At 40.7% G+C, this 16,227-nt stretch overlaps 1 pseudogene; it reads left to right on the plus strand.

The window, feature by feature from the left end:
- LOC107550039 (neurexin-1a-like) overlaps nucleotides 1-16,227 on the plus strand; it is a 116,525-nt pseudogene that overhangs the window by 55,658 nt on the left and 44,640 nt on the right.

The raw sequence follows: 16,227 nt of genomic DNA on the forward strand, positions 1-16,227 counted from the left end.
TAATGTAGTCCTAGCATAAAAGAGAACTAGCCTATTCTAAATTCGTTGGCCGTGATTGTCTGCATGTCATGATCGGGGCTCCGTACAACCGAATATAACCTTAGCCTACCTGTTTATTCATTTATTATGGTATGTAACTAGCTCACCTTTTGCAGCACCATGTTTGCGTAGCACATCCTCGTGCTTTCTGGCGATGTGCCGCTTCAGATTCCAATATGAATCTTTACTAACTTCAACAGTCTCCCCGCACTCTCTCTCAGTTTCTTCTTCCTGCTCATTCTTAACTTAGATTTTTGAGCTAGCGGCACTGAGCGTATTGAGCGAGCGGAGCGGAATCTTCAGAAAGGCGCTCTGGCTCTTAAGGAAATATTACCGCTCTGCTCCCCGCTCCGCTCCCACTCCGCTCCGCTCACATGCTCTGGTCTAGATTGTCTTACATACTACATATATGCATAATTACAGAATGTAACTTTTAACAGTCATGAAGTCATTTTTTCATCAAATGTACACTCTTAAAAATAAAGGTGCTTCAAGATGCCATAGAAGAACCTTTTTGTCTAAATGGTTCCATAAAGAACCTTTAACATCTGAAGAACCTTTCTGTTTCACAAAAGGTTCTTTGGGGCGAAAGAAGGTTCTTCAGATTATAAAAAAGCAAGAAAGAGATGGTTCTTTAAAGAACATTTGACTGAATGGTTCTTTGTGGAACCAAAAATGGTTCTTCTATGGCATCACTTGAAGAACCTTTTGAAGCACCTTTATTTATAAGAGTGTAGTACATACTCAGTGCATACTGTCATTTTGGATGTTGTCTTATTAGCCATCACAACATGAACAAAAAATTACCTTACAATATTTTGTACAGGACTTTATTTGGTGATAATGATCTAAGATAATGACATAATATAAGCTAAAATAAGCACACTCATTATGCTATATGAAATCACACTGAAACGGAAAAGATTTATAGGTTTATGTTTCTTGTACAATAGTAACATTTGAATGTAATACATTTGTGTGAATATTTATTTTATAAATTAAATATATTATATTATTTATACTATGTTTAATATATTTATAAACTATTTGTCTTCACACAATCCCTAAAGAGTGTCTGAGAAAGATTAATAGTTAGTTAAACAGAAGATTTTGTCCTCACTGGTAGTTGGTTTTTCATCTAGGGGAGTGAGCAGATGGAACGGTTCTGTGTGGCTGTTTCTGCTGCAATAAAAGCTTTTCACTAGTGTGGATTTTTATGTCGTAAGGGGCCTATGAATTTATATACCCTTCTTTTTTTCTTCCTGTCTGTTTGTTTCTCTCTCTCTACACTACTCTGTCATCGGTCTCTTCAGGCCCCAGCACTACCTGTCAAGATGATTCCTGCTCCAATCAGGGCGTGTGTCTGCAGCAGTGGGAGGGGTTCAGTTGCGACTGCAGCATGACATCATTTGGAGGGCCGCTCTGCAATGACCGTGAGTCTATCACATCTCCTTCTTTACAGCTACTGTAGGAAAGCCCAGTGCACTGATCCAGAACCACCTAAATTGGTTTGTCAATGGATGAGAGCACTTGCCCCACTATTATTTATGGTATTCTAAAAAACGTCAGCCACTTTGATGACCATTATATTTTTAGAAAATGGTATTGAGTAGATAAACTGTGAAAATAAACCGACCGGTTCATATTCAAAACCCACATAGGCCTACTATACTTCACAATACAAGGACTGAAGTCAAAAAATATGAGATTCCACTGATGCATCAGATGTGACATGTCACATTGAATTAAAATGGAATCTCAGTGACCCTTAGAAAGTAGCTATTTTCAGAACAGAATACTAGCATGCTATGCACTGCATACTGCACAGAATGCACCACATGCTCCCACTATTTTTAAAAATAGCATGTGAAACTGTGCAACAGCGTGTGTACGCATTGTGAAAAACAAATAATTAAAATTAGTATGCTACATTGTTGTCACATGACCTGTTTGATTCAGAGAGAGAAGTCTAGTTACCATTTTAAAAAGCAATTGTGCAGTTTCACACATAATGTCATTTTTAATGACAATTTGTGATCATTGGGGCCAGTATACATACTAGGTCATCCTGTTTAATGCATACGGGAAAAATCATGTCAACCATATTATTCATAGTATTACAGTCTATAGAGCTCCGGACGTCACGTGACCCATTCTGTTTACACCACCATGCTAGCAGGCAGGGACAGCCGGAAGCGAATATGAAATGAATGGCAACAGAGTTCACTACGTACTTTAATTCAAAAGACATAGACCTGTACATAGCAACACTTAATAGATTAAGCATAACAGATCCCTATAATGCCCCCGTGGTGCTTTTAACGTGTTTCAATAAAGGAACGGATAGATTTCCTGACCTGCAGTATCCTGATATCTCTTTGGTGCTTGACACTTTTTTTTATTGGTAATTTTGTGTGTTTTACGAATAAGATAGACTACAAGTTTAAGAAGCTTACTTAAATGTAAAATGTTTTTTCTCTATTTTGCAATAAAAGATGGCTTCCCTTACTGATCACATCTCGGGTAGATTGCATGTTTTCTTGCGCGGCTGGATGTTGGATTCATGAAAAATAATCACGTTGTTTGTATTTGCCAAAACAGATTTACTGAAGTCAAAACACGGACGGAATTGGCGTTAGCGCGAGCGTACTTTAATTCAAAAGACATAGACCTGTACATAGCAACACTTAATAGATTAAGCATAACAGATCCCTATAATGCCCCCGTGGTGCTTTTAACGTGTTTCAATAAAGGAACGGATAGATTTCCTGACCTGCAGTATCCTGATATCTACAACTACCTCATCAACTTTCCCCCCTAACGTTACTCCGGAGACTCGTTAAAAGCCTACAAAAGCCTGGAGGGGTACAAATGGAGGCAATCTAATTCTTTGATGAATATTCAACCTGCTATGTTGTCACTAGAAGGGTAAGTCAACTGTGTTGTTAGCTAACATAATCAACCCTAGCTGTCCTTGTAGGTAGCCAGCATAGCTATACCACTGTGAGTACAGTAGACATCATAAATGTCATGAAATCTTACCCGTTTAATCCCAAATTTTGTGTTGGTTAGCATGTTTTATTGCAGTGAACCATTTTAGTCGTCTATCGGGATCCTTAGGAATAAGCCGCTTAATTGTGCGATCAGCCAGCAGAGGATTCTGCAGCCTTCCTTAAACAGTTATGTTCAGGATTTTCTGATTTACTTAACGTATACTGCGTGAGGGGGCAAGAAACGGGCCAAGGGAGGTCACGTACGGGACACATAAATTAAGCCCAATATACGGGACGTCCCGGCTAATACGGGACAATTGGCAACCCTAGCTTTCCCCTGCCTGTTCTGGCATCCTGGCGCATAGCAGCTGTCCACCATGTTGAAATAGTAAGGTTTGTAAGGTCTAAATAGTCTGGTTTTAAATTATTGTTGTACAACTGTCGATACCAATGATCTAGCGCTCTCCTGATTGCCTGCCAAAATGGTGTAGTTTAGAGTGTGTGACGTCAACCTCCGGAGCTCTATACTGGGTTAAATTAATATTCCATTCTGAGCATAGTAATGTTGTTCTTACTGCATACTTCTAAAACTGTGCAGTCTTCTGCTACACCACTAGAGGGGGTCGTGGACATTGCAAAGCTGGGGATCTGCACCATGCTGTATATCACAATATGCTGCAATGAGTAAAAAATAGATTTAGTGGACTGTTTCTCATAGATATAAATTATATGTAGAGGGAAACATTTCTGAATGGGTTTGTAATATTGAGCTGTACCCCAAGAAGAGCGTTGACTGAATTTGGTGTGAAAACCCCTAGTGCTTGTAGCCTGTGAAAGTGCCGAGTGCCAGGAATCTGAAGCAGAGTGAAATTCCTTGAGATGGTTTACGGAGAAGATCTATTACAGGCTCAAGCCATCCACAGCTAATCCATTCTGCGGGTTTGCCAAACTGATAAGAGCCCGCCTTTGTTCAGGAGGAAGAAACCACATAGACGGCTTGCATTACATCATCCGCATCCCCACACCTCGCTGGAATCTATTCAGTGTATTTTTAGAGATGAGAATGGCAGAGAACGATAGGATCGCTTTTGCTACCTAATTAGAATTATAAAGAAAAACACATTTCTTTTAGCTTACTCTCCCCCCTCCCCCCTCATATCTACAGTGATTCAGATCGATAAATGAATAAATTGGTGGATCTCGCCTTCATTATTGTATGTAAGCCCATGGGTTAATGATTACAGACTGAATCCATCTTTTACTGGGCACTTATTTGAGCAAGTAACAGACAGAATGATATGTGCACACAATAGTAATGTTCCTACATGGTCATATGCTCATGCGCACACACACAAAGACTCATTTAGCTGTGTAGAAGCCCAGTGATCATCAGGCCGTGAAGGCAGTGCAAAGAGAAAGAGGCTTTGTTTGAGCATAGTGGCAGAGAGTAAAGCCTGGGTTTGAGACTCAGCTGTGGACATGCATGACCACATCCTTCCTCAAGACCTGCACTACACATACTACAGACCTATACTCAGCATCAATTCTCCATCTCTGAAACAAGCTCTCACTAACACATACACGTGTGTGCACTGATCAATGCACAGATCCCTGCGGGGTGGGTGCAGGGTCAAGAATTCACAGTTGCCAAGTGCTAAATGCGGGTAAAAATTTGAGCGAGTTACTCACCACTGACAGGGAACTTTATTTGTAAATGCAACATTATATATGGTTTGATTACATTTATAGGAACATACGCAGAAACGTTCTTGTGTTAATCCACCAATATAAAAATTTGAGGAATAAAATAATGATCTTTGTTTTGTTTGGTTAAACTGTGAGATAATGACCAAATGAATAATGTTTATATTATTAATATTTTTTATTTAATCAAATTAATGGTTTTGTTAAGAACAGTGGCTAGTAAGAAATATTTAATATTTAACTAAATTATCCAATTTTCATGATGACAAATGCATAATTATTATTGTTTTATTACTCATATTCATATTTTAATAAAAAATGCTGAAAAAATATGGTTTCATTGCCTGCAGGAAATACTAGGCTGTTAAATGTTCTCAATTTCTATTTTTATGTAAGAAAAAAACGGAACAATATAATTTTCATGATGGGAAATGCATGAATATTGTTAAGCTTCATTATTCATATTTTAGTAAAAATACAGAAAATACAGAGCATCATGGCCTGTAGGAAACTGTAGGCTGGTACATTTTCTCAATTTATATTTTTTGTGCAAGGAAAAAAAAGGACTAAAACTAACTTTCATAATGACAAATATATGTTTACGTATTAATTTTAAATGTTTCATTGAAAATATAGAAAATAATACAGTTTTATGGACTGTAGGAAATATTAGGTTAGTAAATTTTCCCACTTTCTATTTCTATGCAACAAAAAAAGTCTTATTTTCATAATGACAAATATATGTTTACATATTCATATTAAATGTTTAATTAAAATGCAGAAAGAAAATAGTCTGTTTCATGGACTGTAGGAAATATTAGGCTGGTGAATTTTCTCAATTTCTATTTCTATGCAAGAAAAAAAACAAAATCTAATTTAGTTATTATAAACTAATATATAGACTAATTATAGTTAGTCTAATTATATTATAACTATAATAACTAATTATTATAGACTAATTTATCATCTAATTATCATAATTTTCACATATTAACATTGTGTTAAATTAACAATAAAGAAAAAATTGGTCTGTTTCATGGTCTGTAGGAAAGATTATCCTGGTATACTTTAACAATTTCTTCATCATTTACCTTTTTGGCAAAAGTTAATTCTGAACACTGGTTGGGTGCATTTGTCCATTAGGCTCATCAAGCATGGACTCAAACACACTTCAGATCTAAATGGCTATGATCAACATGAGCCATTTCGTTTGAGCTGGTTATCAAAGAGCACTTTAAAAAACTAGCCAGGAGAAATGGCAAAGCCAGGGTTCTCCAATGAATGCAAAGCTGATTTGCTCGGTATAAATACTGTTAAAGAGGCAGAGCGTAGATAAGATATGAAAGAATTATGTGATTCAAAAATGACCACAGCTATAGAGAAAAACATGAAGAGATAACCTGATTCTCACATGAGAAATGTGATATTAAATCCGATGAATCACACCATTCATGACGGCAACGCACCCGTCTGTTCTCTAACCGAACAATATGTATTTAAAGATGTGCTTCATTTTTAATTAGCTTGTTGCTTATCGACGATCTTGTTTCTTAATAAACAACATCCCACCAGTTACTGGAGCATCATGGGTGGGGAGAGTTGATACATGCTTCAATGGTAGTCAATGGATAGACAAGGAGAGGGAAAATGAATGTAGGGTTTATTATTTATTTGTTCTCTTTTCACTGCATGAATCATTCCTCCTTCCTTTATAAAAAAAAGGAGGGCAGAACAACAGAACATAGTAAAAATTGGACACAAAAGCTGGAGCGAAACGAGTGGAAGGAAGGAAAAACAGACTTTTCCACTTATTTCTCCCCTACTGTTGAAAATACTTGAAACCTTTTTTCCTCCACAGAATGAAAGCACCAGTATTAAAGCATGCTCTACTTCCTTTGAATCTGCTTTTGAGGTCAGCTGAAAAAAGAAATGGATTGGCTCAAACATGTGACTGCCAGAGAATGGCGAGGGTCCGCTGCTCAAAGCGACACCCAGCGTTCACCATTAGGTGGCAGCCTTGTAAACAGAAATTGAAGCACATGATCATTTCTCAGGCTGGGTATGGAAAGCCGTTGTAACATTTAATCTATAAGCCGTACTAGTATCTATTTTCATGGTACTAGTACCTAAGAAGGACTTTCTTAACGCTGACATTTTCAAAAACTCTGAGCACTTTTTCACATGTGGAGCGCTTGACCACTCTTGCCCTTTCTTGGTTCTCTCTTCCTGTCCTCCTTTGGTGTGTCTTCTAATGTTTCATCTGAGAGTCAGTGCGGTCTCAACCAGCCAGGCAGCAGCAGAAGTAGCAGCAGCTCTTGTGTGGTGTGTGTGTGTGAGAGAGTGTGTTTGTCGTTTGGGGAGGGGGAGAGGCACTCTCTATTGAGTTAAATACTGCAGCGGCGATCTCGTCTTGTGTGTGCCATCGCTTCTGGTAGTCTCCCTGCTCCTCTCCTATTCTCTCAACGGGGATAACGAGGGATGCAGCCTTGTCTTCATGGGATACAGCTGGGATTCAGGCGGTAGGAAAAGTCCAGAACTGCTGGGAGGTCTGTAACAAAGGCTGCTCACTCTTTTCTCCCTTTTCTCCAATACACCACTACGCCTACCTTACTGGAGTACTGGACCGGATTCCGTGGTTTCTTTGTGGAGGATTTTGTGTTTTTAAATGTCATGAAGAGAGGAATTTAACCCAGGATCATTATCCTTCTGAAGTTTACCTCATCTGAGTTCTTTACGGGAGAACTCTGTGGAAGTTCCCTCTCCATGTGGATTCAGCACGTGCTATTGTTCTGCCTCTCCATCAGTGATTGGGCTGTTGCATGGTCAGGATCCAAGTCTTGAGCGGGACATGGGTTGTCAGGTGGTCTAAGGACGCCTCTCTTTAAAGTCCTTGCACTCCGGTAGCATGCTGCGTCTGTGGCCCTGCGGGGCTCCTGGTGGTCTTGCTTCCATCCTGCTCCGCATCAGTCTGCGCCTGACTCTCTGGCTGCCACCGCTGACTTTGGGGTCAGCCCTGGCTCTGGCAGAGGGGCCTGGGGAGCTGTACGTCCCTCAACATATGCCTCATCACCTCGTGCCTGCCGCCAGATCCCACGCCCCCCTGCGGGCAGGACATGGTGCGTAGCTTATTCGACTGCCACATTCACCCTCTCACCTCTTGCATTCTGTAACCTTTCATACCTAGAGCGTCTGTTTTCTGTGTGCCAAGATTTTAGCATAAGAAACGATATCATGCTCTTGTAATCTCATGGTAATTGGCCGAGGTCTATGAGTATACTTGTGCAATTATGTGGTCAGGATGCAAATGCGATCTTTAAGAGGTGTTTGTGAACATTATGCAGATGCATTATGCAGAGTACAAATGTTGAGAGCATAATGTTGGCTGCACCACGATCACTTAGCGACCAGCGATTCAGCCTCCCATTACGCTGACTACGCTTGAATGCATGCGTCTTTGTGTTATTTCTAGGGGCAACATCCTTAACCTCTCCGGTTCAAAAGGCTACATCCTTGCACGCCGACTCGAGCTGACCTTTGACATGATGAAATTATATTCAAATTGCATCGTGGTCACTGTACTACGTTGTGTGTGTGTGTGTGTGTGTGTGTGTGCGTGTTCATGGATTTAATGCAGCGAACCAGCCAAATTGAATTTATTAGGTCTAGAAGGGACAGTGGACAGGCTTTTATGCGACTGTAAGACCCCAGGGCCATCCTGAGATTTCCACACTGGTGCACCCCCCACACCTCCGTTGAAACTCTATTACTTCTACATTGCCATTAAATCCCACCAGCCACCACTCCTGAGACCGGTATACAGTATAAATTGAACACCTTCTGCTTTATTGCACCAGATTTTTCCCCCCAGTTTGTGTTGTAATGTCTCGTTACGGCTGGCTGTTTAAAACTATCAGGGCGATTTCCACGTTGTGTGTGCAGAGGGGCTTGAGCTGTCAGTATGTGATCCACTGCACTTATATAACGAGACCTGGCTGCATCTCAGCATTATCCTCACAGATTATGCTTTGATAAAAAAATGCCTCATCACCTCGTGCCTGCCGCCAGATCCCACGCCCCCCTGCGGGCAGGACATGGTGCGTAGCTTATTCGACTGCCACATTCACCCTCTCACCGCTTTGCCATTCTGTAACCTTTCATACCTAGAGCGTCTGTTTTCTGTGTGCCAAGATTTTAGCATAAGAAACGATATCATGCTCTTGTAATCTCATGGTAATTGGCCGAGGTCTATGAGTATACTTGTGCAATTATGTGGTCAGGATGCAAATGCGATCTTTAAGAGGTGTTTGTGAACATTATGCAGATGCATTATGCAGAGTACAAATGTTGAGAGCATAATGTTGGCTGCACCACGATCACTTAGCGACCAGCGATTCAGCCTCCCATTACGCTGACTACGCTTGAATGCATGCGTCTTTGTGTTATTTCTAGGGGCAACATCCTTAACCTCTCCGGTTCAAAAGGCTACATCCTTGCACGCCGACTCGAGCTGACCTTTGACATGATGAAATTATATTCAAATTGCATCGTGGTCACTGTACTACGTTGTGTGTGTGTGTGTGTGTGTGTGTGTGCGTGTTAATGGATTTAATGCAGCGAACCAGCCAAATTGAATTTATTAGGTCTAGAAGGGACAGTGGACAGGCTTTTATGTGACTGTAAGACCCCAGGGCCATCCTGAGATTTCCACACTGGTGCACTCCCCACACCTCCGTTGAAACTCTATTACTTCTACATTGCCATTAAATCCCACCAGCCACCACTCCTGAGACCGGTATACAGTATAAATTGAACACCTTCTGCTTTATTGCACCAGATTTTTCCCCCCAGTTTGTGTTGTAATGTCTCGTTACGGCTGGCTGTTTAAAACTATCAGGGCGATTTCCACGTTGTGTGTGCAGAGGGGCTTGAGCTGTCAGTATGTGATCCACTGCACTTATATAACGAGACCTGGCTGCCTCTCAGCATTATCCTCACAGATTATGCTTTGATAAAAAAAACACTATTGAATAGAGGCAGGAGGAAGAGAGCGGAAGCTTGTGAAGTGAGACGAGTCATTTATCATCCTTTCTGAAAGGCTCTTAGTTTTTCTTCTCTACCTCCTTGCCTCTCTCGCTATCACTCTTTCCTTCTGTCTTTGTCATATTCTTATTTTCCATGTGTGTGTGTGTGTGTGTGTGACACAGCTGGCATCTCTAATGGCAGGGTGTGCTGAGATCACAGAGCCCCGCTGCTCGCATGCGTCCCCCCAGGCGGCAAGGCAGCGCATCAGGGTCCATTGCTTCTGCCTCCGCCCCCCTCCCGGCCAAGATAATCTAAACCTCTCAAACCTCCAGACCTCTTTTGCCTGAGAATATTCAGTGACATTGTTCGCAGCTGAGCATAATTCACAAGCTCTGATAATAATATACTAAAACCGAAGTGGCTTCCAGCTATGTGTCTGCCATGCTATTTACAGCACCAGCGGACACCTTCTCAGCCGAACTGCAAATCTGTCCAGCCCTACCTGCTTCCAGCACTGTTTTAGTATGCCGCGACGAGGAGTTTGAGAACAGCACGAGTTCTGTTGTTGCAGCAAAATTACCATTTAAAAACCATTAACAGTAGGTTATGTGGAGTGCAGAAAAGTGTGTGCGTGCACCCTTGTATGTGTGCACCAGTAAATGTGCCCTCTCTCCCACTAAAATGATTGGATGAGAACTAAAAAAAATGAAAGCAGAAAGTGAGGCAAATCATCAGAAGTTACCCTGGGCTCCAGCACAGTGTTTTTAAAGTCAAACCCATCCCCTTTTTTTCCTTTTCCCCCTCTCATTTTGCTGCAGTCTTGCAATTTTATCTCCCCTTTCCTCCACAGTTTCACTGACAAATATAACAGAGGCTACATTTAGATGAAGTTATACAGTAGAAGAACGCTGCGTTCTCTCACACCTACAAAAAATTTATCCTATGTAACTTGCGGTGTAAAATCGAATGGTGTATGTTTAACATCACTCCCCCTCATTCTTTAAAAAACGTGTTTGTGTGTGCTTGCATATGTTTCCAAAGGCTATGTGAGCTGCTTTAGTGTGCTGCCTCTCTCCTCCATCACAGCAAATCTGAGTAGAGTTGGAGTAAGTGAGCTCATGGGGTTGAGTAATCTATCTCTCAGTCTTTTTTGCTCTCTTTTATGTCAGAGCTATAGTTTGAGAGGCCCGAATTGCTGTAATGAGAGGGTAGCATGGATTTGCTGGTGAATGGTGATGTGCCTGGTTAAATGTGATACTCCGAGAAGCGAAGAATCGGAAGCGTAGGCTGTCCTGACTAAGAGGGAGATAGAGGGAATTAAAAGAGGCAAAGGGATGAGCAGAGTGGTCAAAGACTACATGCACTTGACAGTGATATTCCACTGGGAACAATACAGCATCTCCACCAGCAAACACAGTGAGACAGTGAGTGACTGTACAGGGCTGCAAGCTGCACTCTATACTGGGTGAATTGTGTATGTGTGTGCGAGTTTATATGAGAAAGACATATCATCCCCTTGATAGTATGGAGGTGATTGATTCTTTAAATGCGATACACTCTCCCAAGAGAATCTGCAGAAAGTGAGAGAGAGATAGAAGGAACAATAGCTGTGGTGTGTAATCTAAACCCAGTCAAGCCAAACCTCTAGAGAGATTTCTCATTATGTCACTGTAGCTCACACATGGGGCTCAGGGAGGCTTAGACTGGACGTACTGACACACACACCTGCAGAGATTATTACACATGCTTCCATCTAATAAAAGAGTTATTTGTGAAGTCATCGCTCAAAGTCGACACAGCACTTCCTTTTATTTCTCCATTTTTTAAATTTCTTTACCTTCCCTTCCTTCTGTCATTGGTTCATTTCTTCCTTCCTTCTTTATCTCCTCCTAATTAGCTTTCTTTCTTTCTTTCCTTATGCTTTTTCTCCCTTCCTCCTTCCTTCTCTCCATCTTTACTTTCCTCCTAATGTTTCCTTCTTTCATTCCTCCCACTTTTTTCTCTCTTCATTACCTTTTTCCACTTTTTTCTTCCTCTTCGTTTATTTCTTCACTTGTTCCTTTTATTTGTTTGTTTTTTCTTTTCTTTTTTTCTTTCTTTCTTTCTTTTTCTCCTTTTTCCCTTTATTCATTTCCTCTTTTCTTTCCTTTTGTTCTTCTCCCATTTTCTTCCATTCACTCTTTTCTTTCCTATTTTTCCCTCCTCTCTTCCTTCATTCCTGCCCTTTTTTCTTTTCTTTACCTCCTTTTTCTTCCATTTATTTAATCTTCCCTAATTACTTTTTCTTTCCTCCTCCTTTTTCCTCCTTCTCTGCTTCATTCGTTTCTTTCATTTCTTCATCTGTAATTTCTTTCTTTCTTTCTTTCTATACTCCCCCCATTTATTTATTTTCTTCTCCTCCTTTTTTCCTTCTCCACTTAAATTATTTCCTGTCATTTGTTCATCTTTACTTACTTCCTTTTTACCTTTTTTCTTTTCTTTTTGCTTTCTCCATCTTCATTTCTTTTATATTTCCATTCCTAAATACTCCTTCCTTACTGTTATTTCTTTCTTGTTCTGTCATCCCATCTTTAATTTTTTCACTGTTTTCTATGCTTTTATTCTAGTAAATACAAAATGCAAATCATATACAAAGATCAACACATACATACACACTCACAGGATAATTTACACGCTCACACACCCTGAAACTTAAGCCTCATCGTCTCCTAAACCCCCTGGTGGAGCTCAGGAGCCAAAAGCTCGTTATAAAAACACAAAGCAAATCAAAACAACATCCACTAAAGTGCCACAGCAGACAGGCTTTCAGCCAGCACAGCACTGACCGCTCATTCCCAGCTCTACCCTAATTGGCCCTGGAAAGGTCAGCAGGAGAAATACCAGAGCTCTACCACGACCACAAACCCCAGTGCTCCCTGCCTCTTTTACTCTTCAGTGGTCTCTTTTCACGTATGAACCGCTGGTTTTTCTCCAGCCATGGCTCATTGTATTGACTGGGTCTGTGAAGCAGCACAGAGTCGGCTGCGGCTAGTATCCTCAAAGGTAAATTGTACTGCTGTAATGTGCTATATAACGCACTGCTATCCAGATCTGTATAAAATTCAGTTTGTGCCAGGCTATTGTCCTTGAATTACGTAGCACTAAACATGAAATAAATCGGAAGACTTTACATTTCACAGTGGGTTTTATTGTTTTATTAGTTCTGATTCATTCAGCCCCCTCAGGTCTGACAATGAAAACTGAGTATTAAAGAAAGTAAAGGAAAATGTTTTGACAGTGCCAATGATGCATGTAAAAATCAAACCCATGAGGCGTGCAGGAACTGAACAGTATTAGAGCTGTCCGTGTAGACTCTCGACTGCGTCCCGAGGCAGCCACCCACCCACCATAGAGCCTAAACTCTCCCAACAAGAGACTGAGTCTCTGTCAGTCAGCCGGAGGATTCCTTCATGGGCAGACAATAAAACCATGCGTTGCACTAGACCCGTCATAAACATGTCGTCTCGTTTTGAAACCTGCGCCTTAAGTCGATTCCTGGAGGGAGGAAGGGAGAAACCGCAGTCAAATTTACGAACGTTTCTCTCTGGCTGCTTCTGCTGAAGATAACGGCCAGTTTACTATCATCAAACACGCACATATGCAAAGATACACACATTCATCTACACATCCGCACGCTCTTAGGTTGGCCAGTGTTCCGCTCGAGCTGTTGCCTGTAATTACCCAGTTGGTGTGGAGCGCTGTGGTGTCAGTCTGGTAATTGGAGCTGCAGTAATTCACTTTTTAATTGCCTGTTTATTATTGCAGAAGCCTCAGTTTTGTAGTTGCAGCACAGCTCGCACTGAATGTTTAATAAACAAATACAATGTCACAGACTCATATTTCACGTAAACATTATAATTGCTTCACATAAAAAACCATCAACACACTCACACTCGCCCACACACACACACACACACACACACACACACAAACACAAACACACACCTATTCTTCTCAGCATAATGGAACAAAAAACAATTTTCTGTCCATAACCTGCCAGGTGGATAAGCTAGCAAAACACACAGAAAACAATACACCACATACCTGTAAAGCATCCAGTGGGGTCCAGAACCTTTTTGTTTTAGCCTGGAAAGAAACAGAAACATGTACAATTTGAATGAATTAATTATATTTATAGCTGCATGGGAACAAAGTGTATACCAAGACATTTTGAAATTCATCTCATTCAAATTTTTATGCTGAAAAAATATATATTTTTTAACATTACAAAAAAAAATATTATTTAAGAGTAGTCTCAGACTTCTGGACCTCACTGTACACATTTTTATCCATATGGTTTGAAACACACTTAAGTCACTTGCAATGCTCTTGAGACTTGTGAATGTTACAGTACAGCACGTCATTTCATTTTTGGTGGTTTGAAGTGTTACTTTTTGATTTTTGTGTACTTCTCTATGTGGGGTCTTCACTTTGCCTTCTGTTTATTTTGACAGCATTTTCATACCAGTGGGGTGCATGTGTGTTTGCGTGTGTATGTGTGTACTTACGTGTACACACTTGATGTGCAGAACTGTACTGTAGTGTGTGTGTTTGCCTAACGGGTGAATGACTCCAACCCTGCAGAGTTTGACTGATGTTCCTCATTCTAGCATGCAAGTAGGAGGTGGGCAACCCAACACAATGCACCGTAATTTTAGACCAAACTGCCAGGGCCTTCACAATGCGTCTGTTCTAAGGAAAGAGGCATCTAGGGACATGAAGCAGAATAGAGTGGGAGCTCAATTCATTCCCCATTCCAAGACATGTGCACAATGTTTTGTGTTTCTGAAACGTTTATTGATGGAAAATCAGCTCAGTGTAGCTTATAAATATTGTGTTTTCAGCAATATGATTTGCTGCGTATAAGCCCCCAAGACAATGACTGTATTGGATGTAAATGATTTTACATTTAAACATGGATCCAAGAAATCAGATGATAAAATATGAATTGTTCCATCCTCATAACTTTTTTTATGCATTAAATTATAGCTTGAAGAGGGGGCGAGGGGATGTCTCATTATGTCTCAATGTGTCAGAGCATGTATGCTAACTGATAGGCTACATTGATGGGAACTTTTGTGCAAATAAAGAGTCTTAAGGCCAGGTCACACTAAGAATGATAATTACAAAGATAACTATGTTAGAGTCCACACCAACTCATCAGTCATTCTCAAAATGATTCCAACAATATCATTGTGCCATTGTAGTTGTGGTGTGGACTCTGCTATTTATAAAAATTTAGACAGATTTTTAACCCTTTCGCACGTGAGTTTAAAATATTCTAGCTGAGCCCCCAGCGTGTATATCTTTATCATTACACTCCTTTGGGTTGAAAGGGTCTTCAAAGGCATAGTTCATCCAAAAATGAAAATTCTGTCATAATTTAATCACACTCATGTTGTTCCAAACCTGTATGCCAACAGCAGGAGGGCTAATAAATGATAACAGAATGTTCATTTTTGGGTGAACTATTCCTTTAAGCAAAAGTAGTCTTTTAGCTTGTGTATAAAAGTGGAGATGGATCCATATGGAGCCTCTGAGACCCTGGCAGAAGAAGCTGGTGCGTAATTTAATTTCACCAGCACCTAAAGGAGATTACGGCTATGATGGGATTCCAGAGGGCCAGGTAATATCTATCTCATTAGAACTGCTCTCCCAAGCATTCACACAAGCTCTTCTATGGGGCGGCAGTCGGCCCTCTCTCCTTTGCTTGTTGCCGCTGATTGACCTTAGAAGGGTGCTGGAGTGGAAAGACCCCCACGGTTGTTAGGTAGCGAGGGTCTTCTTTAAAACCCAGACCCAGCTGCCCACCCAGCCGAGATGATGGAACATATTTAAGGGGCTAATGGTCTGGCTTGCACAAAGAGCCTGCCTCATTTAACAGCATCAGAAAATAGACTTCAGAGAAGAGGTTTAACCCCGATAGAGGGAGGGCAGCAAGCTCCTTAACCACATCAGGGATGGGAGTGAAAAGTCAGGCTGAGGGAGAAAAGAAAAGAAAGAAAGAAAGAAAAGAGGGTGTCTTGGAGAAGCTCCCAAGTAGTTGGGATAAGAGCCGACTGCACGAACACAGAATCCAGCAGATATTTTCAGCATTTCGCCAATTTAATTGATAGCAAATGTGGAGGAAATGATGAAGAGAAAAAGGGAGAATAGGATCAAGGCTTGACGCAGGCCAGATTCAAACCCAAATTTCCCACTTGTGCAACATATATTGGTTTTGAAACAAGTGTCACTATACCACGCCTTCAAGAACCCAGCAGGATCTCTGTTTTTTGTCTCTCATACCACTTTGCAGTCTCTTTTTTTAATGAAAAAAAAGACATTTTCAGCACAAATCAATAATTCATGCTCATTTATTTACTATAGTGGCTGCATTAAAAATAAATGGATAATGTTCAGTCAGCCCTCTCTGAATAAGGTAGTAATC

This window comes from Sinocyclocheilus grahami, unplaced genomic scaffold (assembly GCF_001515645.1).
Source record: "Sinocyclocheilus grahami isolate Dianchi unplaced genomic scaffold, SAMN03320097.WGS_v1.1 scaffold386.1, whole genome shotgun sequence".
NCBI lineage: Eukaryota > Metazoa > Chordata > Actinopteri > Cypriniformes > Cyprinidae > Sinocyclocheilus > Sinocyclocheilus grahami.